This window comes from Ambystoma mexicanum, chromosome 10 (genome assembly GCF_040938575.1).
Source record: "Ambystoma mexicanum isolate Mex_15411 chromosome 10, UKY_AmexF1_1, whole genome shotgun sequence".
Classification (NCBI taxonomy): domain Eukaryota; kingdom Metazoa; phylum Chordata; class Amphibia; order Caudata; family Ambystomatidae; genus Ambystoma; species Ambystoma mexicanum.
In genome coordinates, this window is record NC_090932.1 from 1,475,609,757 (window position 1) to 1,475,635,057 (window position 25,301).

At 46.2% G+C, this 25,301-nt stretch overlaps 1 protein-coding gene across 1 annotated transcript in view; it reads right to left on the reverse strand.

Annotated features, from left to right (window-relative positions):
- Positions 1-25,301, reverse strand: part of ANAPC5 (anaphase promoting complex subunit 5) — a 655,776-nt gene that overhangs the window by 400,330 nt on the left and 230,145 nt on the right. The gene's annotated exons all lie outside the window — the stretch shown is intronic.

Genomic DNA, 25,301 nt, shown 5'->3' on the forward strand with positions numbered 1-25,301 from the left:
TATTTGTCCCCTCATTGATCTGACCGCGACGGCTCGCATACAAAAAAAGTCACAAACTTATACTGTTCAAGGATTCCCCCCACCACTTGCATTGTACACTCTGTCGGTAAGCATGCCCCACGATTGCTACTAGCGTGGCATTACAAACTGCGAGTAACACTAAGTCAAACACCCCAAGCTGTGGCCCAAATTCATGCACGGCAGTCTGCCGAACTGCTTTCATTCTCATGCAAAGTATATTTCTATAATGTTTATCTGTACCTACCGAGTAACCTGACCATTACTGTGTACAACTCCTTAGCAAACGTCATCCTATTCAGCCTTACGGCTACACTTATCAAGTTTTTACAGCACTCACCTCGCTCTATTCCTACTACCTGTCCTGACTCCCACTGCCTGTAAATGTGACAATACTTGCTTGTTCCATACTGCCTGCCTATCACCTGCCTATAACAATGTTTATGGACCTTTTACACGACTAGTGATAGTTCTGCCTCATTACACATCTGTTAGTTAACGCTGCTTTGCACAATCGCATGGATGTCTCCACTATTGAGAGCTTTGAGGCTTTTAGTATGAAAGCTTTACTACAGTTTTAACAGCACATTTTGGGTATCTACTCTGCAATTTTTGATGATCATAGAAAGTGGAATCTAGCAGATTTAAACTTCATAGCAGCTTGGCACACTCCTAGCTGTTCTGAACTGCACTGTCATCTATCATGTGTCATCATGTGTAGACACAGACGCCCTATAAGCCTAGATACATGTTAATATACTATGCATAGTTCAATGTCTAGCCCTCACTCATTCCTTGTCCCTGCAGTTTCCCGTAGGCAATAGTTGAATTCAGCTGGATTACATCTCATCCCAGTGTGCACCTGATTAGCACATACCCAATATAAGATCTTACTGCCCTGACCCAGAGCTCCTCCCATACTTAAAATGCTCATTCGAATGCATCTACTGCCTCTGTTAAAAACATGTCCATCAAATAAATCCAGTACTCCCCTAGCACATTTCGCATATACCATCCTTAATGGTAGTACTACTCAACTCACTACCCACCCAAATCTCCAAACTACTCTAGACAATTAGCCGAACCAAATATGGAGCCCCTACCACAACTTACACTAAACTCTTACCCATGCAACATGCATGATAGAAACGATAGACTCTGCTCAAGGCTTGCAAACATATTTGAACCTTTAACCAGAACCCTTACCTGTCCAAATAAAAGGTTGAACTCCCACCCAGAAGCCTCTAATCCCACAAAAGTAGATCTTAGAAAGACAAGCTCTGCATATAACTCCTTCAACCATACGGCACCGAAGACCCTAAAGCCCTACCAGCCTTAACACTTACCAACCACTGCCTTAAAGGTGCATTGCTAAATGCTTGGTCTCTGGTAGCTCATGCCTCAGAGATAGCGGACATCATCCAATCTGAAAACCTTGACATATTGGCTATTACTGAATCTTGGCTACATGCGGCAGCAGGCCCAGAACTCTCCCTAGCTATACCTAATGGTTACACTATCCTTAGAGCCGATAGAAATGACTCACGAGGAGGAGGCATTGCCCTCATTACCAAAGTGGATCTACCTATCAGATTAATAAATCCAACCGACATCAAATAGTGCAAACTCCTTACAGCCAAACTTACTATTAATAAAACCCAAACTCTCACGATTCACCTAGTGTACAGACCCCCAGGCCATATTAGTACCTTTGAGGAAGACATTTCTAAAATTGTGTCCAATAACCTTAAAAATACCTCTGAGGTACTAATACTAGGAGATATGAATCTAGGCCTCAACGAGCCCAAGGACTCACAGGCAGCCAGGGTGACAAATACCTTAACTGAACTAGGTTTCACTCAAAGAGTGTTTGACCCTACCCATATCAAAGGCCGCACCCTAGATTGGGTGGCAGACCATAATTGCAAGACTACAATATCCTCCATATCTCCCCAGATCTGGACCGACCACCACATTATCTCCTTCTCCCTAAGTACAGAAAGACCCATTACTATGCCTGCTCTTGCCCCTCTCACTCTAAGAGGAGTAAAAAGAATATTACAATTGACAACCTGCTCCCTCTGATTCTCCACACACTGAATGCTCTCCCAGATCATATGGATCCGGATGTCCTAGTCAAAGAATTCATGCAAATTATGTCTGCCTCCCTAGACTCCATAGCACCTTTGAAAATAAAAAAAAATAAACCCAATGCACACCTGAATTCCTGGTACACGCCACACCTGAAAACTCTGCGGAAAATTAAAAGGCAATGTGAGCTAACCTGGAGACTACTTCCATCTGAGGAAAATAAAACTAACCTCCACACAATATCGGTGCTCTACAAAAAGGAAATACTCCAAGCAAAGCGCCAAGTGTACAATTCTAGAACAGCCCAGGCTAAGTCAAGCACGAAAGAACTCTTTGCTATACTTAAAGAGCTTGAAACCCCAATCCCCACACCGGATAATTGTACAAAAGACATACTCTGGTGCTCGGATATACAGCACGCACTAGTCAACAAAGTGATGACTTTACAAACGAAAATTGCCAAGAAAAAAGAATCACTAATCATGACATCTCCCCCCATGGCTGATACCACACCTAACAGCCCTGACCACCACCCTCGATTCAACATCTCCAAAGTTACTACACTTGATACAGAAAAAATCATCTTATCACTCAAGCCCACTAATTGTAAAGGAGATCACTGCCCGGGATGCCACTAGAGACTTGGCCCCGTTCATCACTAAACTGATCAATGCTTCATTCGTTACTGGCAAAATTCCAGCTAACCTCAAGGAATCGTGGGTGCTCCCACTCCTAAAAAAACAGACATTGGAACCAAATATCCCTACCAACTACCGATCCATAACCACTGTGCCATTCCTGCTAATAAATACTAGATAAAATGGCTTACTCACAAATTCAAAAACATTTAGAATCTAATTCCCTATTAGGCTCACGACAGTCCGGATTCCGGCCACAGCATGTAGCCGAAATAGCCTCACTAGACTTAAAGGCACAGATTGACAAACTCAGATATAAGGGGACTCCCGTCCTCCTTCTCCTATTGGATATTTCCGCAGCATTTGACCTAGTCGACCACAGAGTCCTATGCAGTCACCTTGACACTGCTGCCCACTTTTCAGCAGAAGCTATAGTCTGGATACAGCCAGAGTTCTTTACATCTGCAGCCGCTGACCCTATCCCCATCACCTGTGGAGTGCCTCAGGTATCATGCGTCTCACCTACTCTTTACAATATCTTCCCCAAACCCCTTTTCGATGATCTGGATCATCTGGGTGTCACCTACACTAACTATGCAGATGACACCCAGATCCTCTTACCTCTTTCTGGTGATTACGACAAGGATTTGGCCTTGGTGAATAGGATATATCTCGTCATCGAGGCATGGATGGACACCCACGGTCTCTGCCTCAATGACAAGACTGAGATCATCCTCCTGGGCACTACCGCATCCCTCAATAAATTAAGCCCCAATTCTCCACCTTCAATATTGATAACAACACTATCTCTGTGGCTAGGGAGGTAAAGACCTTAGGATTTTACCTAGACTCGACCCTATCTCTCAACAAGCAAGTCAACCCAGTGGCCTCGTCCACAGCCTACACGTGCAAATTGATTAGAGCCAGCAAACCTTTTCTATCTAATAGCAGCTGCATCACCCTGGCCCAAGCTCTTATTTTATCAAAATGTGATTATTTCAATGCGTTATTCATAGGTGCTAATAAACAAATTATCTAGAAAATCCAGACTTTACAAAATAATGCTCTTAGAGCCGCATTAGGTATTGCCAAGCGAGAACACATCTCCATGACCCGAAGAGCACATAACTGCCTCTCCACACATGACAAAATTAAGCTGAAAGTTGCAACCCTAACCCACAAATGTTTAAACAAAGCTGCACCGGGGGCGTGGCTTGGAGCGCCATCGATGTGGTCTCTCCCTTGAGGCCGCCCGTGGGATGTCCGCCGCCACCGTCAAATTCAAGCGGTTCTGATCGAGTATCCGAGTCGCCAATGCCATCTACAGCGATCGGAACCGATGAGGCACAACCTGGCCTACAATGACCTCCGAACGCTGGAGCGTTCTCCTAGAACTTAGCGACCGAACCGCTCCCCCGTCGCCATTCGAAGAAACCAAGATTGCGGCCGTGCCGGAACTCAACAACATACTACGAACCCGATGGTGACGGGCTTCAGGGGGACCGAAGAAGAGTAGCAGACGGACCCGCCAACACGGATCCAGCCGGATCGTGCCGGGGGTTGCCCGGAGAATATGTGAGAACTTCATCGGGGGCTGCATTCGGCCAGGTCGACGGGGGAAACACGGAGGCCACGAGATAAGCCCTGAGAGCCACCCAGAGAAGCTCGACCTCGCGGGCCCTCCTTCCACGCACCACCCAGTGCTTCCTCGGGCGCCCCGGCCCACTCATCCAGCTAGCGACCCAGACTACTGCGGAATCACAGCTACTCACACTCGACCTCCCACCCCTACAACCCACTAAATTCCGCGGACCTAGAGGGGGCTGAGTGCCATCTGCCACAGCTTTGGTCCCGCCGCAACTCTTCCAGCCAAGGCCGCCAAACACGATCATCATGTCCAGGCAAACGAAGGTTGGCAAGGGCGCAGATATCTCCACCATGCTCACTACATTAGATAAAAGCAAGAAGCAAGAGTCCCCCAAACTCACCCCACAGAAACAACAGGAGGACGGGGGAGCCCTGGCTACCAAAAGGGACCCGATAGCCTTCATGGCGGACATCAAGTCGGAGTTTCGCTCATGCCTGTCAGAACTCACCACCAAAATCGAACAGACAGACCAAAGGGTTACGGAGGTCGAACAGAGGTTCGGAGAAATCGAAGACCACTCTCGGGACCACGCTACCACTCTAGGGGAAATGCAAAGAGCCATTGACTCCCTGCATCAGAAATGCAAGATCCTGGAGTTTAAACATGAGGACCTTGAAAATAGGGCGCGCCACAATAATCTCTGCATTCGGGGGATCCCAACCTCCGTCCCCGACAACAAGCTAGCGGACTACGTGGGACGCTTCTTTGAGGCCCTCCTCCCAGACCTGGATAAATCTCAGCTCTTGCTAGATCGCACCCACAGACTCCGCCCGCGTCGAGGGGCAGTCTCTGACCCCCCCCAGATGTTATTACGAGGGTCCACTTCTTCACAACCAAGGAAGCGATTTCGGCGATCAGCCGCCAAGGGGAGGAAATTACGTTTCAGAGCACGCCACTTCAAATATACCAGGACCTCTCACCACTCACCCTTCAGAAAAGAAGAGCACTCCGACCCCTGGCACTGTTCCTCCAGGAGCAGCATGTCCGCTATAGATGGCCGTTTCCAGCAGCTCTACAATTCACATATAAAGGCACCCTACGCCGGATCAGTCACTTGGAGGATGCGGAGAGGATCATGCATCCAACCTCGCCCCAGGAACTCTCCACACTAACCCCGGAGGGAGCTGAGGACTCTGGGCCGCTTTCCTCCCCAAAACCTAAACGTACGCCATGGTCATCAACCCAGCGGATCAACAAAAAGAGATGAACAATGGCGCCCCCCGCACCTCCAGGTTCCAACTGCATCTTTCCCTGGTCTCCTCTGACCCGGTCTGAACTCGGATCCGCCACATAACGCCTAGTCGGATGAGCCTTGAGGGTGGAGACGGCGGACCATACCCACGGTTCATACCCACTCCAAGGACACTTTCCAACTTTCGTTCCTTGGAAACCTACAGTACTTGATACGCGATGGGACAACCGGCCCCGTTGGCCAAGGGTACGCCCGTACTTACAATGTCGGTCTACCCACCAGTTAAAGTTGCAGCCCCCCGTTGGGGCTCCGCGTTAAAACCTCAAGTGCAGGATGGTACCACAAGATCTCATGACAAACATGGCAGCTGAACCACCGACTAAAACTCCCCCCCCCCCCCCAACTCAAGAGATAGAGAATGGGACACCTCTGGACCACCAAGTTCTGCGTATCCTCTCCCTCCTAAATGTTAACGGACTGAACTCCCCTAACAAACGAAAGGCAATCTTATTAAAGCTCCAGGACGAAGGCGCAGCGATAGCTATGCTCCAAGAGACCCACTTGCTGCCGGCGGACGTGACCCAGCTTCGCTCTAGATCATTCCCGCTTCAATTTTTTGCCTCCGGCCCAAGCAAAAAGGGGGGCACGGCGATCCTCTTTAGAAAAGACTTGAACCCGCAAATCCTGGAAACAAAAACATGTCCGGAAGGCCGATACACAGCAGTCAAATGCCTCCTGTTGGGAGACCTATACACCCTCATCTCGGTATATGCCCCTAACACTGGACAATCACTCTTCTACGACTTCTTGGGCACGACTCTCGCTAGTTTTGTGGAGGGCCAAACAATTGTCGGAGGGGACATCAATGGGGTTCCCGACCCCACTAAAGACCGGTCACACCCCCCGACTTCAAGCGATTTCGCCCAAGCACTCAGCCTCCTCCGGCTGTTCAGGTCTCTGGAGATAATAGACTCGTGGTGGGTGTTTCACCCCGATGAAAGAGACTACTCCTTCTACTCGTTCGTACACCGCACTTTCTCAAGGATCGACTTATTCCTGATCTCCCCGCACACCTTCCCCTCAGTCAAAGAGGTCTCCATCGGCATGAGAGCCATTTCCGACCACGCTCCAGTGTTCCTGGAACTCCGGGTTCAGGACCCCAATCTCAATAACCCACGCAAATGGTCCCTATATGACCCAATTCTCAATGACATGGCTACGAGAGACAAGATCTCAACGGGAATAAAAAACTTCTTTGACGAAAATCCAGCCTCGGACACCTCACTAGCAAATAACTGGGACGCCATGAAGGCAGTAATCAGGGGCTCCCTCATTGCTCAAGGAGCGGCCTACCACCGGAACAGACGCCAGACCCGAATAGCTTTAGAGGACGAGCTAAGAGAGGCTGAGGCAATCCACAAAGAAAAAGGCTGGTCCCCTAACACGCAACAGATCATGCGAACAGCGAGGAAAAAGCTTGAAGCCCACTACGCGTAACAAACCACCCTACTGATGGCAAAAGCCAAACAATCATATTACGCGAAGGGCAACAAGGCAAACAGGTTCCTGGTGGCCAAACTTGCCAAACGGAGACCTGTCAACACGATTGCAGGTCTGCGTGATACTGAGGGGATCACCCGGTACTCGGAGCCCAAAAAACGACAGCTCGCGACAGACTACCTGACCCAAATCATGAAGGCAACCCCTCGGAACCGACCGCAACAGGTGGAATATCTGCAGAGGGCAGCGGTACCCCGTCTCGCCAACACAACGAGAGACGAATTAGAGGAGCCCATCACGGGGGAGGAGGTCGAGGAGGCCATCAAGTCGCTTAAAACACGAGCCCCAGGCCCGGACGGCTTTTCGACCAGATTCTATAAACTATTCAGGCCACAACTGACCCCCCATCTGGTGACCCTGTTCAACTCCTTCAGAGACACAGGCGCTGTCACCCCATCGATGCAGGAATCAACCACCATCCTCCTGCCCAAACCAGGAAAGGACCCAAGGAGTCTAACCTCCTACAGACCGATTGCACTCTTAAACATTGATGCAAATATATACTCAAAAATCCTGGCAAACCGCCTAAACCGCGTCCTCCCGAAGATCATTCACCCCGACCAAGCAGGCTTCATCCTCCATCGATCAGCGGGAGACAACATACGGAGAACCTTGAACCTGGTGGACCTTGCCTCCCGGAACTCCCAAAAACTGGTCTTAGTGGCTTTGGACGCAGCCAAGGCATTTGATCGAGTGGATTGGCCCTTTATGAAACTCACCCTAGAGGCCTTCGGCTTCGGGTCAACTTTTCAGACAATGGTGCTGGCCAATTATAAGAGCCCAAGTACGAGTCTAAGAATTAATGGACACAGCTCAGCTCCGATCCCCCTATCATGCGGAACCCGTGAGGGCTGCCCGCTATCGCCCTTACTCTTCGCACTCACCATGGAGCCTTTGGCCCAAAGGATTAGGGGAGACGTCCAAATGAAAGGGCTGCAGAACGGCCCCACGCAACACAAAATCGCCCTATACGCGGACGACGTCCTACTCACGATCTCAGAAGCCCAATCATCATTGAAACAGGCGATACGAGAACTTACCACCTATGGTGAGGTCTCAGGCTTCACTATAAACTTTGACAAATCCTCGGCCTTGGGCATTGGGCTCAGCAGAACGGGAGCCACTGACTGCGATGTGCCCGATGACATGGGTGAAGAAGGCCATCCCCTACCTAGGGGTCCACATCCCGGCTAACCCAAGAGACGCATACAAAGCCAACTTCTCCCGGCTACTGAAAGAACTGGAAGGCGATTTGAAACGATGGGAGACCCAAGAGATCTCACTGCTGGGGCGCATCACAGCATTCAAGATGAACCTACTGCCGAGGTTCCTATACGCCTGCGCCTCCCTCCCAGTAGCGATTCCTACACCAACCCTCAGGGACATCCAAAGGAAAATGCTGAAATTCATCTGGAAAGGTAAGAGCGAGAATCCCTCTCAAAACGATGCTGGGGGGCTCCAAGCTAGGAGGTCTGGGGGTCCCGGACTTGAGGGCCTATAGCACAACTAGCACAGATTCAGGCATGGCAAACTATAACAAACCGCCCCAGGTGGGTAGAGCTGGAACAATCACAAGCACCTCTACCCTTGCGATTTCTGCCACACATTCCGCCCCCCCTTAGAACACACTGGGGAGACCTCCTTCTATCAACTAAACACACCCTTAGCTCCTGGGACTGGGCACTAAAGCAAAAGGGAGTGCCAAGAGGACTGAGCCCACGCTCCCCGGTCTTCCATAACCCATCCTTCTCACCCGGAGCAGACCCCCGCAATTTCCGGAACTGGATAAAGGGCGGGCTGGAGACCATAGACCAGCTATATATGGGAGGGACACCCCTCACCTTCGCCCAATTTAAGGAGAAGTTCCAACTCCAGGAAAGGGACAGATTCACTTATATCCAGCTACGCCACTGGTGCTCGCACCCCCAAACTCTGCAGGCAGCAACACGGCCGCCCACCGCCCTGGAACTGACACTGGGGGACCTTCCAACCCGGGGCAGGGTATCCACCCTATATAGGCGCTTCTTAAGGGACTTCCTGTCCACAAAGACCCGCTGCATGGCTCAATGGGAGGCGGACCTAGGTCATCCGGTCGAGGACCAAACCTGGGTGGACATATGGACCAGAACACATACCTCCTCCACCTGCGTTACCAATAGGGAATGTGCGTACAAGGTGCTCCTCCGGTGGTATTACCCGCCCCTTCGACTTCACCACATGAACCCACATGTGGATCATGCCTGCTGGAGAGGATGTGGTCACCCAGGCTCTTTCTTCCATATGTGGTGGGCTTGCCCAAAGATACGACAGTTCTGGAGGACATGCCTAGAGACCATCACACAAATTACGGGAACGGCGATTCCTCTGGAACCTGAACTAGTTTTGCTGGGAACCCCGATCCCCGCGATCTACCCGCGCTCCGGGACCAAGCCTAAACTATTGACACACTGCCTTCTGGCGGGGAAAACGGTGTTGGCCAGGGCCTGGAAATCCCCAGAAGGACCTCACATAGCCCAATGGTGGTCTAAACTCTGGGACATCCTGATCGCAGAGAAGGTGACGGCAGCACAGGCGGGAACGCTCCATCGCTTTCAGAATGTTTGGAGCCCAGTGTTGGAATACGACCAGCGCTTCCCCGCCCAGACCTACAAACCGACCAGGGCCCGATGGATCCTGAATCACCAAGTGAACCCTGAAGAAGACACATAGACGCTAAGGGGCGAACTGGATAACCCAGGAGGGAAAATTCCGCCTTCAAACCTAAGGGGTGGAGAGGCGGGAGGGAGGAAGCCTGGTGGGGGAAATGAGGACCGGGGATCAAAAAACTTGAATCAGCATTGCTTGTAATATGTCATGATTTGTATATTTGCCATCCTGCCTTGATTTAAAATAAACAAAGTTAAAAAAAAAACAAAGCTGCACCTAGCTACCTGTCGGAAAGATTCAACAAGATGGCTTCAACTAGGACCACTAGACTCTCCAATACCAACTATCTGGCAGTTCGCAGATTTAAGTTATCTAGAATCAGGGGCTGCAGCTACCCAGTCAAGGCTGCTAAATTGTGGAGCTCGCTACCACCGACTCAAGAGTCAACCAGTCCTTCCACAAGAATACTATTAAATGGCTTAAATACTCAGTCTTATAGTATACAGTCTTATATAAGGTGGATTACCACTGTATTCCACCTTAACTGCCAATACCGACTGTAATTTCTTGTAAATACCTGCCTCAAACTGTACAACTTCTCCCCTCATGTCACTAAGGTTACTATGATTTATCTGTACGCTGTCCGTACCGCTTTCATCTTTTGTGTTTAACTTGTTATCTCTGTACCTTTTCTGTGTACCTAAGCTTTGAATTATCTTATGCTCTGCGCCCTGCTATCTGTGGGTCTGGTGCACAGTACAAATAAAATACAATAAATATATGAAATAAATAAAATAAAAAATAGGAGACGAACTGTGATAGCCCAGTTGTCTTGCTGTAGCCATCCTCTTGTGACAGTCTTTCACTACCTTTCTTCACTCTTTCCCCAACACCTCTTCTCTCTCTCGAGTCTCGACCCTCCTTCCCCTCTCCTGGTCTGATCTTTCATCTACATTTTTACATCTCAACTCTCTTCTGATCTTATTTCTCCTCTCACTCCACCTATCTATTCTCCTTCCCCTACTGGTATTATCACCCATCTTCTTTTTTTTTTTTTTTTTTTTTTTTTTTTTTTTTCTCTCCCCCTCCCCCTCCCCCTCCCCCTCCCCCTCCCCCTCTCCCTCTCCCCCTCTCCCTCTCCCCCTCCCCCTCCCTCTCCCCCTCCCCCTCACCCTCACTTTCAACTCCTGGTCCTCCCTTACCTCCTACAACGTGACCCGAACTTCTTTCACTGCAGACTGACTCTGCTGGGTTTATATAACACCCCCACCCCCACTCCTGTGCTGTCTAGAAACTGCCTTCATCCTCCATTGGATACTTGGGTCCACGGTTTCCCTAGGCCATACTCCATCTTGTCTATTCTAACTTGTTCCATTTCCTCCTCTTGTGGATTTTAATTTCTCCTAGGAGACTTTGTACGGACTTGCAGCATCGCCCCTTTTCAGCCTTCACTTCCTTCCAGTCTGTCCTGCGGTCTCAGGCATAGATTTTCCTCCGTTCTTCTGCTGTATTCGTTAAGTCACTGTCCACAAAGGTTTTGGGAATGTTTAATTTTTCACCTAGTGCTGGGTATCCCTCTGCTGCTTGCAGCTCTGCTGCTTCGGCTACACTGTTTCTCTGTAGCAAGCCTTGGTATTCGGTGGTAGGTGTTGGGTGTTCCACTCAGCTTCTGAATGGGGGAGGAACGTCCATGCGCATTTCCTTCTGTTCTGGGTCGTAGCTTGGCTGTTGGACCGGTTGTATACGAATTGTTCGAACTACAATTGTTCGAATCACAATTGACCGAATTGTGAAGGTCGATTGTTACATATATGCGGGGGGAAACCCCCCACAACACCCCAAAATATATATATATATATATATATATATATATATACATATATATACACACACACGGTCAATTGTGTTGTGTAAAGGTCAATTCGGACCCTTGACTTTCGGTCAACTAGCTAATTTGAACAATTGTGTTCGAACAATTTGCGTAATACCTGTTGGACCCAAGTGCATTGTAGTAAGTTGTCCTTGGTGTTTGTCCTTGGATGGTGCTGCCTTCACTGGCCCATCAAATAGGATCATATATATAACCCGCCCAGTCACATCGCGTCAAGAGCCCACAATATACAATATTATTTTCCAATTTAATTTCACAGGTCATCCCATTGGGGTGTGGGACAAGTCGGCATAACACTCCTCCTTGCCCCATCTTATATTGCTATTTTAATCTGACTTTTCCATGCAGTTGAGCACTTCGGTCAATTTGATTAGCATAAGGAATAATAGCTTCAAAGACATTCCACATTCTGGCCTCAATCCTAGACATTAATCCACATGAGCGGGCATTTAACAAGGCAAAATGAGACGGGTAAAATGCACAAAAAGCTAAGGAATGGCCATTAAGTTTCCACCTTATATGTTGCATAAGCACTTCAAGACCCCAATCTATAAAGTAGCACTTACTTCCAAAGCGGATTCACTTCTGTAGATTCAACTGTGTGCACACTACTAGCCACAATTGCATTCCCCCCCCAACACACACACACACCAAGCAGGTAAGCAAAGTTTTGACTTATTTATGGGCTACAATTGTTTGCCCACACTAATATTTCTCTTCATTCGTCCTGGTTATAAATTCAAATGCAAACTGAATATACACAATTTGAAGTGTGATATTGATGAATTGGACTATCGAACTCTGTTGTAATACTAGTATGGTTTTTCTATTAGCAGCTCTTATTTTGTTAAACAGAGTATTAGTTACTGTAAAATATCTATTAATTGCAGTTTGTGCTTTTGCAAGCAAAATGCTACCTTTCATTTTAATGTCATCAATTGTGATCACTAAGGAGAGGGGAAGAGACAAGAGAGGGGAAGAGAGGGAAGAAGCAAGAGGAGGGGCGAGAAGAGTGTGTTCACATCAGAGGGAGAGACCGGGGAGCAGGCGAAGAGATAAAGTGCAGAGTAGAGGGAGTAGAGCAGGAATAGGCCAGGGAGTAGGCAGAGGAACAAGGGAGTGAATGGAGAGAAAATAGACAGGTCTGCCAAGGTACCATCATTTTATAATATGGTCTGGAGTGTGTTAGGCTAGGGAACCCTTCAAAGAACCCGGGAGGAAGGTATTACCCAAATTGACCTTTTACAATTGACATTTTGCACAATTTACCCAATTATAGGGGTCCTAATTGACCTTCTGCACAATTGACCTTTATATTATTTTAGTTATTTTATAGATGTATTGGGTTGGTTTTGGATTATAAATAAGATAAGGGGATTGGGTGAGGGTTGCAGGGTTTTTTGGGTTGGGTGGAGGGTTGCAGGAGAGGTCGCAGATCGCTAATTGACAATCTGGGGCAGGGAGTTGGGCGCTCACGGAAAGAGAGGGCAACACCCACTGTATATATGAGCACCACACACTGTGGAAAATAATAAGCAGCGCTCAGATGCCTGAGTTTGTAGCGCTATATAAATGTGAATTATTATATAACAAAAGCTGGTATAAACTACATTGCCAAAGCCAAGGAAGAAGCAGAATAAAACAATATCTTTGTCAGTGTTTGGTTGATAATGCCGTGGGGAAACAAGAGTGTGAAGAAAGCTGCCCTTCTGGAAAAGGTTGCTCAGAAGGAGAGGATCATAACTTGCAGAGGTTTTGGAAAGTACAAAATAGTAAAGAGCACCAATGTGAATCTGGTCTTCCCCGAAGAATTGCTTAAAGTCTGATGCTGTAAAGTAATGAACAGTGCAAAGCTGTTCTAAGCCGATCTTAACCACAGAGGCACTTGTTTGTAAACTACTACTCGGGCAGGGGCGTATACCGGAATAGCCTACTTAAAGAAGTAGGCCTGGCATGGGAGTAAACCAGGTAGAAGTTGAAGTGCTGTGAAGTGGAGTTAACAAATTATCCTGACAAATGTTCATTGCTGAAGCAAGAACTGTATAAAACTGCCTCAGAAGTGTTATATATCTTTAGAAATAATAAGTTGTTGTAAAGCATCCTGACAAAGGCAATTTATGCTGCTAGTGATGAATTGAGGAAATATTCTTTGGTTATGTGAAGATTACTTTGAGTCTTACTATCACAAGAGGAAGACAAAGATCCTATATTGAACCGCTTGAGTGTTGGAACATTTTGTAGTCAAGTTGGGGTCACAAAGAAATGCGTTAGAACTTTGTTGCAAACCAACATTTCCTTATTTCTTTTTGGAAATGTGGAACAGCATCCTGATGGAATCGGGGGAAATGGGAATTCAGCCATTTTATAAGGAGAGACTGTTGTCATTTTGTGAGCTTAACTGTTATAGTTTCTTTGCTTTTAAACCGCCACGCATTACCTTGTTGAGTTACTGTATGTATAGGTGTGAGGGACATATATCTTTTGTTAGAGTGTTTCCTTTAGTTTATTTTAGGTAGAGAAATCCTCATCAGGGTAGGGATAGTGAGGCATTATCCAACCTTTTGAGTTGATAAAATGGCATCGTTTGAAAAACCTTCAGAAAGTTGTCCGCCTCACATTACTGACCCTTCACATCTGCCAATCCAGGTGTGCCTGGTACTGTTTTGTTTTCGAATCGTGCAGATACTCCCTTTTCTAAAAAGAGGGAGCAGGCAATTGGCAAATATCTGTCGAGTTAACGTCTAGCCCTATTCCGATGATTGTACATGTGCCATATCGAGATGAACTACTGTGCCTTTTCCTCAGGACCCATGTCATTTCTTTTCTACACGAGGAGAAGTTGCAAGACTGTGTTTAGTCGGTGCCTTCAAACACATGCAGGTATCAAGACAAAATATTTTTTACAAAAATGAATTATCAGATTTTACCGATTCATTTTATTAGCAAACAAACTTACTTGATTAGCAATGTTTTACTAATATTTTTATTGTCACCAGACATTATTTGTATTCAGAAATAAAATGAGCAGCAATACAGCATTCCTGTGCACCGCTGGAGTAAGACAATAGTGAGATGACCGTATGTAAAATGTAAAGGTTAGCAGTATGAATGGACGTAAATAAATAAATAGATATGTTAAAAAGGCTCTCAGAACAGTTTTCAGTTCAAGGCTCTGTGCAGCTGGGTGAAGTCTGTGTTGCACAAGGCAGTATCATGTATATGTGGTGCTTAATCTATCATTTGCTGTGCAAGAAGTTCAGAAGTTTCATAAATTAAAAAGTTCACAATGTTAAAGGAAAGCCAAAGCCTGAGATTAAGTACACAGTATGGTGTTGCGGCAGGCATGGTAATTGTCAACTTCAGGTGGATAAGAAGGCCCTTTCCTTACATTGATATCAACAGTTTTCAATATACTGTTAAATACCACTTTTGGGGTAGGGCAGGTCTACTAAATTTCCTTAGGCCAGAGCCAGATAGACTGAAGCGCAGTATTCCAGCCGTGCACACCCATGAAAGCAGATACAGATTTTGCTTGTGTTCCCAGCCTCTGGATTGGCCAGCTCTCTCCCACAGGTGGTAATATTTAATGCAAATATAATTGTAGAGCAAAGAGGCTAGCTGCAGTGTCTAGTATTGCAGTAGGTCTTAAGATGTACAGATTGGATAGAGCTATTATCACTACTTTGCGTAAACATCTAGCTAGCTTTTTTTGTGTTCATTATGTAAGAGGAAATAAAGTAAGCAACTAAGCAGAGTAGATGGGGTAGCATAACAGGCAGAGAACTGGGCAAACTATGTGGAACATTGTAGTTTGCGACTATCAAACTTTCAGGGTAGTTGGTATACGGCAACAAGGTGATGAGATAGACTTTCAAGGAGTTTGGGGTCAGCTCATGGGATGAGCACCTGCTGCACGATGTATCCAACTAGCAGGTCACAGAACTGGGATTGCCATGAAAATTACTTGGCCATTCAATCATGTATATTTTCAGAAGTGTTCACTTGTCAATATGATGCACCTTCAAAACAAAATGAAATGTAATTGACACTGAGATTTAGATACACTAACCTAAACGTTACTGAATAACTGAGATAATGCAGTGTTTTACAGGAGCAATACTGTAATTATGCATTATGTAACAATTTCATTTTTAGGAATGGAATTGCAGGACTGTCTTTCAAAAAAGATAAAGTTAACACATACTGGTCTTAGCCAAACAGGATACAGTTAGCTTAACAAAAGTATCATCCCAATATACTTCTGGTTTGCAATTATTTGAAAACCTTTCTTGCCCGAACATTCCCACACAGGTTTTTAGCACTTTTACCATCGGAGGAGATGATTATTGCTGTGCTCTCTTCATTAGCCCTTCTGAATTTGAAGTGAACAGAGAAAGGAGGGTAGGGAGAGCCCTGAGGGCAAGAGAGGAATGCACTGCGGTTTCATTGACAATTTAAATGGCTAGCAGTGCTACGCAATTTAAATGGCTAGCGGTGCTACACAAGTGCCAATTTAATTAGCAAACTTAGAGAATTGCATAGAAAATTGCAATGTGATACTGCTCATTTTATTCCTTGGGTATGCCTGGCACAGTTGTGTTGTTAAATAGCCAAGATGTTCGCTTTTGAAACACTTCTGTGTCTATTATGTCTTCCGTTAAGCTTCTTAAATTGTCACACACCAAATCAGTAAAGGACATCCCCACTTTTTTGATCTTTTCACTCTCTACAGTGGTAAAGCACACAAATGCCATAATATGCCATACGCAAATACAAGACAAATATAATTCTCACTTTTGTACATTTATTTTGTTCTTACCAGAGTCTGCCTATGGCAGGATGTCTGTTGTGCAGACCCCTCAACCGACACAATCAAGGATAATTACAGATAATCTGCAATTGTACTATTATCACTTGTAAAGAAAATTAGGTTTTATTATTTGTCCGTAGTGGCCTAGATAAAAAAAAGCTGCAAAAGACAGACCACATTACAAACAGCAGGTCTAATATTGCAACATAAACAATCATCTGCTAATCTAAAAGATTAAAAGATGCTTTTGTGAAGTGGCCAGAATTTGAATTAAACAGTGCTGAGCCGTGGAAGGTTCTGGAAAGACCATTGTTATTCTCAAATGTTTCCAACCCAGCAGGCAGTACTTACAGAAAAGGAAATGCAACAGACACAAATCAATATCTTTCGCAGTCTATGCCATTCAAGCCCAACGTGCAAGGTGACGGGACCATTTTTCAATTCCATCTCAAGCACCAGGCAACTTTCTTCTAGTAGTTGCAACTGCTTTAAAGTATTTCTGACAAACTATAGTGTCTAGTGTAGAGGAAATTACTACAACGTTTGAAGCAAAAGATTGTGCATTTCCAAAGGAGGGCCTGGTAGGGGAACCTACATCTATTCTTGGAGTGCAGCCTGGTTCATATTTTAAATAATTTTGAACCCGCCACATCAACTAATGTTACTGCTTGTGTGAACCATTTGGTTATTAAAAAAAATAAATAATTAAAAACATGTACACATAAAAAAAATACACAACTTCGCACTAGAATTAACTTAAAAATGCCAGGGACCTGTAAAGACACCCTTCCCTTTTTCCGCTCAACTGTTTGATAATATTCCAGCGGGCAAATCACTTAGTTCATGTGCACTTATATTTAGTGGGTCAACCTTCAACTTTTTCTGCGTTTCAGGACTTAGTTCATGTCCAAGAACATCTACTACAAATACCAATGGAAAGACCCCTTCCCTCCAATAGATTAAACATGGCAACAAGAACAAGCTTCACTGGACAATGTACTTGCTGGGAAAAGGCTTTGATTAGCTAGTGACTGTCAGTGTGACAGCCCAAGCGCTAATGCCAAATATTTAATTTATTTTCAGGATTTGGACATTGTGAAGGCATCATGAAGTAAGACACAGACAACATTCACACTTCTATTTCTCAAATGTCAGGAAGGAGCTAGGCCTAACTTGCCTGACGCTACGGTGGGATTTCCCTACCCAACGAAACTAAGGATAGTCTACCGTAAAGTTGAACTTAAAAGTCTGTCTGTGTCCAAAACCTATGCTTGCCCTCACAACTAAATCTATACAATGTGTAGGGATGTCAGCAACCAATGAAACGTTGTTGAAAGTACAGTTCTGAGCTTCTTCCAGCTCCAGGTAGGCTTTCAGCTTCCTCTTCCTCAGACTCAAAACAGTACTACAAAAAGGTCTTGGAGCTCCCTCGCCCAAGATCAACAAAGTCCACAAAAACCTTGCTGTTTCCTTCCCCAAGTTCAACAAAGTTCCACACCACCTTAGGGTTAAGTTCAACATAGTTCACAGTTACCTCAACTTTGTTAGCTTTCAGGTATTCTTTTAGGCTTCCTCGCCATTGGCTTGCCTCTCCTTTCTCTTGAGTCACTTCCAGACTAATGAAACAAAACATATTTCAATCTCCTTGTCTTCCTTGGCTTGCTACAAGTAGGGATTACTCGGTGTAGGCACAGTTGTCGGACCACACAGTTCACCCATCACAGGTCATGCAACCGATAACCCTTGGCACTTTATAATGTTCCTGGACTCGTTTTTGACTACTTTACCACCATATGCTTCCTTCCTGCAGTTTCTGGACTCTGCCAACTTGTGCCTTTGATTCACTTTATTCCACTGTATTCAGTCCACGTATCACCTTGCTTTCACGCTAACCAATATATATTTCTTTTTTTTTTTATTATTAAAATTTATAAAGCGCAACTAAGGCCCACAAAGGGCATCCAGGTGCTAAACGGGATCGGGGGGCAGGCTCAAGGTATTAGATGCCAGTGGGTTAGCAAAAAGGGATGAAACGTTTGGACAAATGTGTCTTCAAGACTCTCCTAAAGAAAGAATAGTCGGACAGAGTTCTTAGGTCAACAGGGAGAGCATTCCATAGGCTAGGTGCCAACGCAAAGAAGGAGCAACCACCTCGACGTTTCCGACAAAATTTGGGAACCCTGAGGGGCTGATGAAGATCAGAATGCAAATTTCTTGTTGGGCAGTATTTTTGCAATTTATTTTTCTGAAAGTGAGGACCCACATTATGGAAGGCTCGACGAACTACACATACGATCTTAAACTCTATGCGTGCCGCCACAGGAAGCGAGTGCAGACGACGTAACAAGTGCTAAGAGAGTCAAACGGGGAGGCCTGTTAGGCAGAAACCTGTGCAGTTCCCTCTGGGACCACTGCAAAAGATTTAAGACTACAGGTGTTTGGCAGTAAACCCACTTGGTAGCAGTCTGTACCACACAGATTCACTTGGTAGCTGTGGCTGAGCAGTCAGACTTCCCTCAAGAAGAGTTAGGCAGTATACAGAGTATTCACAATAGGTCGAAAGAACACAGTAGAACAAGTAAACACTGACCAGAGCTCGGTGTAAAAGAGATATAATTATTTATTTAAAACCACATCTAGAAAAACACACAGGCACTAATATTAAGCAATTCAAAAATACGGTCACTAAAAGATATACACTCCCTTAGAAGAATTTTAGACAAGTCTTAAGTAAAGCCCCACTTATTTTCAGACAGCGGTGAGTGCTGAACGCAGATGGCACTCTAATAATTTGTTTTAAAAGGAAGAGAAAAGCAGAGTATAGTATGAAACAGATCCCAACACTTTCATAAGAACAAAACAAGAGAGGAAGGCAAGTAAAACCGTGAAATTAGAGTTCAGAAGGCTGGATCCACTTTAAGAGGATCAGAACGAAATGTGTCCAAGGTCACACGGTTGAAGTGCACAAGAGTCTTGCAAAGGTTCAAAAAGAGTTGGACCAAAAGAAAGGGACCAGTTAGAAGGTCAAGGCGGCCAGTCCAGAAGGTTAAGGGATTATTATTACCCTGTAGCAATCTTTAGAAAGGGAGGCCTGGCAGACAAGGTACCTTAAAGTGGTGAGAATACTCCAGCGGGGGCAGTTGTTCCTGGCAGCGGATGCAAGTCGGTGCTACGTCCGGGGGAAGAGAGGATCTCGTCGGGGAGGAAGACAGGAGTCCGTTGCACTGCCAGGGAAGAAACCAGCCACAGAGTTCTCAGGTAAAAGGAGCGGTCCTTTTATTCGCGGTTCAGTGATAAGTGGCTATCCGGTTGCCGGGGTGCTTGGCACGGGCAATTCGACCACAAGACGGCCTGGGATGCGAAGAGAAGAAGGTAAACTGGTTGTGCCCACCAGTCAGGGGAAGAAGCCTCTCCAGCCGGGAGATCTTCTCTGTCGTCGGGAAGTGGTGAGTCGGTTCCGCAGGGCTCCACCGGTAGTGTCGTCGTGGTAGGTCGGCTCAGCTTCTCCCTCGTCGGATTCTCAGGTCCTGTGGCGACTTCTGAAGTTCCAGTCCCCAAAGCCCTGCTTTTATGCAGCACGCCCCCATTCACTCAGCCTAGCTGTCAATCAAACATGCTAAGTGGTGAGCCGGCCGGCTCGCCACTTGGGCCAATCATACAAGAGTGCGACTTGAGTTACCAAGGTAACTCAGTCCAGGGTGCCTAAACCCCCTCCCACACCCCCTCTGGTACCCAGACAAGAGTGGCACCACTTTTGGAGGCTTCTGTGGAGAAGCCCGCCAAAAAGTGGAACAAAGGGCTCGACTTGGGTTGGAGTCACAGAAGAGAACACAAACGCCATTTTAGAATCGAGTCCTGGCAAAAAATACCAACCGGCGAATTAATATTAAATAACTAAACCGGTGGTATGTTCGAGGCTATGAGAATTAATTAAAGTTGGTAGCCTCGAACAATGGGAAAATCCCATAGGGATATATTCGCGGTCGAATATAAAAAGTAGTATCCACTGCCACCAGCCAAAACTCGATCAGGGGGGACGGACACGTGCCCCCCTCGACTAACAGACGCCGGGGCAATTGAATTGCCCCAACCAGTACGTCCACAATATGATGGTTTGTACTGGTTTCTGTTAATAATTTGGGACTAGTAAAGCCAATGGTGACTTTACATGCCCTGGGAGACAGTAGTCAGTCCCAGGGTATGGAGTCTATGGTGGGGTGTCACTATGACACCCCTGTGTTACTGCAGGGTGCTGTGTAACACACATAGGAAAAACACATGAGACCCTATGGAGTAAAGGACCCCATAACCCATAAAACACATTAACAGTCAAAGGAACACCATAAATCATGTCCAAGAGTGGGAGAAAAAGAGTCTCGCTCTTGGCAGGAGAAAAAAACAAACTCCAGAGATCCAGCAAAGCTGCTGGGGGACTCACTAGGTTAGGAAATTCAGCCTAAAGAGAGAATTCTCCCTAACAAGGCCCAAGTGCCAGACGAGCTGCAGCGGTCTGCAAAACTTGCATCCACTGTATCTGGTACTTGGGTTGACCCAGATAGATGCCATTACACTAGTCCAATGAACTAATTACAGTAGATGTCACCAGAGGGTGAAGGGGAATAGTTTCCTTAGAGCCTTTAATCTCCCAAACCCAGCACTGCAAATGGCAGACATCTGGGCTTCTCGGGGCCCATTAGATAAAAGTTTGACTCCAAGGCTCTTTACAGAGGCACAGGGGAAGGACAGGGGCCAAGAGAATCCAGCCAGTAATGAGAGTTCCAGAGATGGTCTCTCTCCTGGGGGCCCACCACCAGCACCTTTGCCTTACTGCCATTTAATTGCAGCCAATTGGCTGCCATCCAGATTACCATTTTCTCAAGGCAGTCTTGTAGCCTTTGAGGAGGAACAGTCTGCGGGGAGTCGAGCCGAAATATAAGCTGCTTATCATCTGCATAGGAGTAAAAAAGAACTCCACATGCAGTGATATGGTCGGCCAGGAGCCGTACATACAAGTTAAAAAGGAGAGGAGAAAGAGCTGTCCCCTGAGGGACTCCACAGAATAACTCTACCCGAGAGGAGTGGCAGGACTGAAAAGAGACCGTTTGAGAACGACCTGTCAGAAAGGAGTGGAACCATTCAAGAGTAGATCCCGATATGCCTGCCTGCTTGAGCCTGGTCAGTAGAATCTCATATTCCACAGTATCAAAGGCTGCAGACAGATCAAGGAGAATAAGGACCACAGTCTCTCTCTGTGGTCCTGAAGCAACGCAAGGTCATCGAGCAGGGAGATCACGGATTCTGTCCCCATCTTGGGGCGAAATCCAGATTGGGATGGATCAAGACAATCGTTTTCTTCCAAAATCAAGGGGACCGGAGGAGTGATTATTGCCTCCATCAGCTTCATCATTGCAGGAAGCAGGGAAATGGGTCTATAATTTGCTGGTTCTTTAGATCCAGATTAGCTTTCTTCAATAGGGGGAGAACCACTGCATGTTTGAACTCAGGGGGGCCACCCACATCTAGAAAGAATACTGCACTGCTTCAGTTAGCATACCTATAACTCGATTGGGCAGGACTTTTAAAACGTGCAAAAGAAACAACATTGAGAGGAGAGGCAGATTTCAGGCTCAAAAGAGCCTTCCTAATACCTTCATCCGTTATGGGGAGCAGTTAAATGTTATTTATCAAAAGGCATGGCCGGAGGGCCAATGGAGTCCTGAATCAAGGTAGCCATTTCCTACGATTGACTATTGCCATTGGTGCGAATGTCAACAATCTTTTCCTGGAAAAAGCTGCTGATCTCATCACATCGCAGCTGAGCATCAGGTTGCTTGACAAGAGTTCCCAGTGGGATACACCGATAGCTCCTTGGCTACTCGGAACAATTCTCTAGATGCACACAGGGCGGGCCTCCGTAATCCTATTGGCATAATATGTTGATTTTGCTGCGCAAATCAGCTGATGATAGCTAAAAACAGCTTGCTTGTAGAGATTCTGTGAGGCTGCATCATAGGTCACGCTCCATTTTCTTTATAGGAGTCTCCAAACTTGTCTCTGAATTCTCAGATCCAAGCTATACTCTGGCTCAGAGCGTTTAGTTAGACAAAATGGGAATACAGTGGGGCTGCTTTGTCAGCCACACTTTCCAAAGCAGAAAGTAGAGATGAGAAAGGATCAAAGCCTCTCTCCCTGAGGAGCCGATGTTCTTCACACAAGGCCTCAGTCATACCCACCAAATCGACTTTATTCCATTTTCTGCGAAGCTGTAGCCCGTGAGAGGGTTTAGAGCGGCAGGGAGTGACCCGGATCAGAAAAGGGACCAAAGAATGGTCAGACCAAGTTAAGGCACCAGGGCACAGATGAAAACCCTGCCAGTCTCGGCAAAGATAAGATCAAGTAGGTTTCCACTTTCATGCATGGGGAGAGAATTACATAACTCTAGCGAAAGATCTGACAGAGAGGTCACCAAATTCTTAGCATACAGGTCTGTGGGGTCATTAGGATGAAAGTTAAAATCCCCCAATACCACCAAATTAGGATGAATTAGACGAAGGTTAGCCACCAATTGTTCAAAATTAATACCGGAGTCAGTGCGTTTTGCAGAAGGTGGACAGTATACCAGTAAAAGGTGGATGACCGTGGTAACATTAACCTGCACTCTCAGGAGTAGCAATTTGCAGGGTAGCGAGTGCGTCACTGCAATGAGGCGACATTGAAACGTGTCCTGATGGATTACACCGCGTCTTATTTGCCTTTTGCGTGCTTCACCAATTCTCATTACTGGTTTTCACTTGGCTTTTCATTTTCACTTTGTTCATATATGATTGCCTTCATTTCACTCTGTTCATAAATACACATCACTTTCTCTCCATTCGCGCAATATCTTCATTTCACTTGTGCATTAACTTTTCTTTAGTTCGATATTCAAAAATGAACAAATACTTGAAAATTCTCTCAACACTCAATGTCCCAGACCTCATATGCATTTATTCATTTGGCCCTTTCTTCGGCCCAGATTAAGCCCCCAGAGCTCCCGGTACGAGTGCTCTCTCTCCCTGTCACTCATTGGTATGCAGCAGCTCCTCTGAGTGCTTGTGCGGTCTATTTCCGCTTTCGTTTGCTCCCCTCTCTCATATCAGGAGCACCAGTGAGTCATGCTCGCCTTTTCCTGATGTTCGCGCTGCCTTCTGCAGCAAAGTGGAAGCTTCTGTCCCCCCCCCTCCCGGCTCAGAGCTTGGCAGAGCTCTGGACTCTCTTGCGGCTCTCTCCAACCTCTGCATCATTCACTCCCTCCTGCAGCTGCTGGCGTCCTTTTCACCGGCCTATCCGCTCCAGCCTGCTCCACAGCACCCAGGCTTCTCAGGCGCTCTGCCTGGCATCCGAGGCCGTTTCCCGGGCTTCCCAGGTGGTCTCTCTCTCCAGCTCATGTGGGTCACTGTCTTTTATATGCACCTGTAGCCTCTTATGCATGACTACAATCAGCTATATTACTGGGACATGGCTGACTTTCAGAAGGGTGTTCTACAGTTCCCGTCCCAGTACCAAAATGATGTGCATAGGTGTAAGTGTGCATTCCTCCTAGTCACCTCTTCCTCGTCTTAGTCTTAAAAGGACCTGAATGGGGTATAGATGGAATATGTGAAAGTGGGGAAGAGTGGTAATGACCTATGAAGGTTGGGGGAGGGTAGGATGCATTTTGACAAGGGAAAGGTGGGATATACAATGCCTCACCTAAAAGTACCCTTCCTCCACTCCCCGCAGACCCTCCACCTACGTGATCCTCCTTCCCTGGCCACCTGAGAGGATAATCCAAGTGGAGTAGATGGGAGGATGCCCTCAGGTTCCTCACAACATGAGAACAATTATAGGCCCTGTGGTTGTCGAGATTGCAGAACGTACTTCCTATGATGCTATGGGGAAGCAGTTTTACAAAATTGATGGAACTGCTGTAAAATAAAATGTTTAGAAGTTGTACTCATAGCAACCAACAGACATGTGAGCATAGTCATGTGTCACATTCCTAAAAATTGGCCATTAATTCGATGCTTTGCATACGTCCAAATCAGTGACCAAAAATCAACGCTGCTGGGGGAAACAGGATTGTGTAGGACTAATAAATTGGTCCCAGTGTATGAGTAATCATCTCTGGAGGAGTCCTCAATATTGCGAACAATGCAAACAAATACTTGCACAAAAATAGATAAATATGCATTAAATTGAGAAAGGAATCAAAGTTAGGAGATTGGAGCAGCAGGAAATTACAACCATATCCATTTTGTAAGCAAGCAAAGTATTGAGTTTGTATAGGCTCACTCCCCGTCTAACACGTACAATACCAATAAATGAGACACACCCCAATGGGGAATGATGCTAAGAGAAGAGGCTGCGAGAGTTAAGTTTTGTTTATATAAAATTGGCATCCAGAGAACTCTGCTGCCCGAGAGCGCTCTGGCAAACATTACAATTACATGACAATATGAAGTAAAACAGCGTCACAGATGACACAACTAACAGGGTACTAGCCCAGCGCAGGAATAGAAAGACAATATAGATACATATGTCCAAGGAGGCACTGCTTCGTCCGGATTGGTTGCCCAGTTGGCTGGAGTGTGAACATCACGTGGTCAGGCTGCCAGCATCCAGGAGGGGTGAGGGTCAGGTTACAGTGTGGTAGGGCGAGCCCAAACTATGCTAACGTGAGATACTACCATTAGACATGCACTAAATAATAGTCACTACAGTTCCTTTGAGTACATCATCATATATCTATAAATCGTGCACATATAATCACAGCATTATTCATTGGG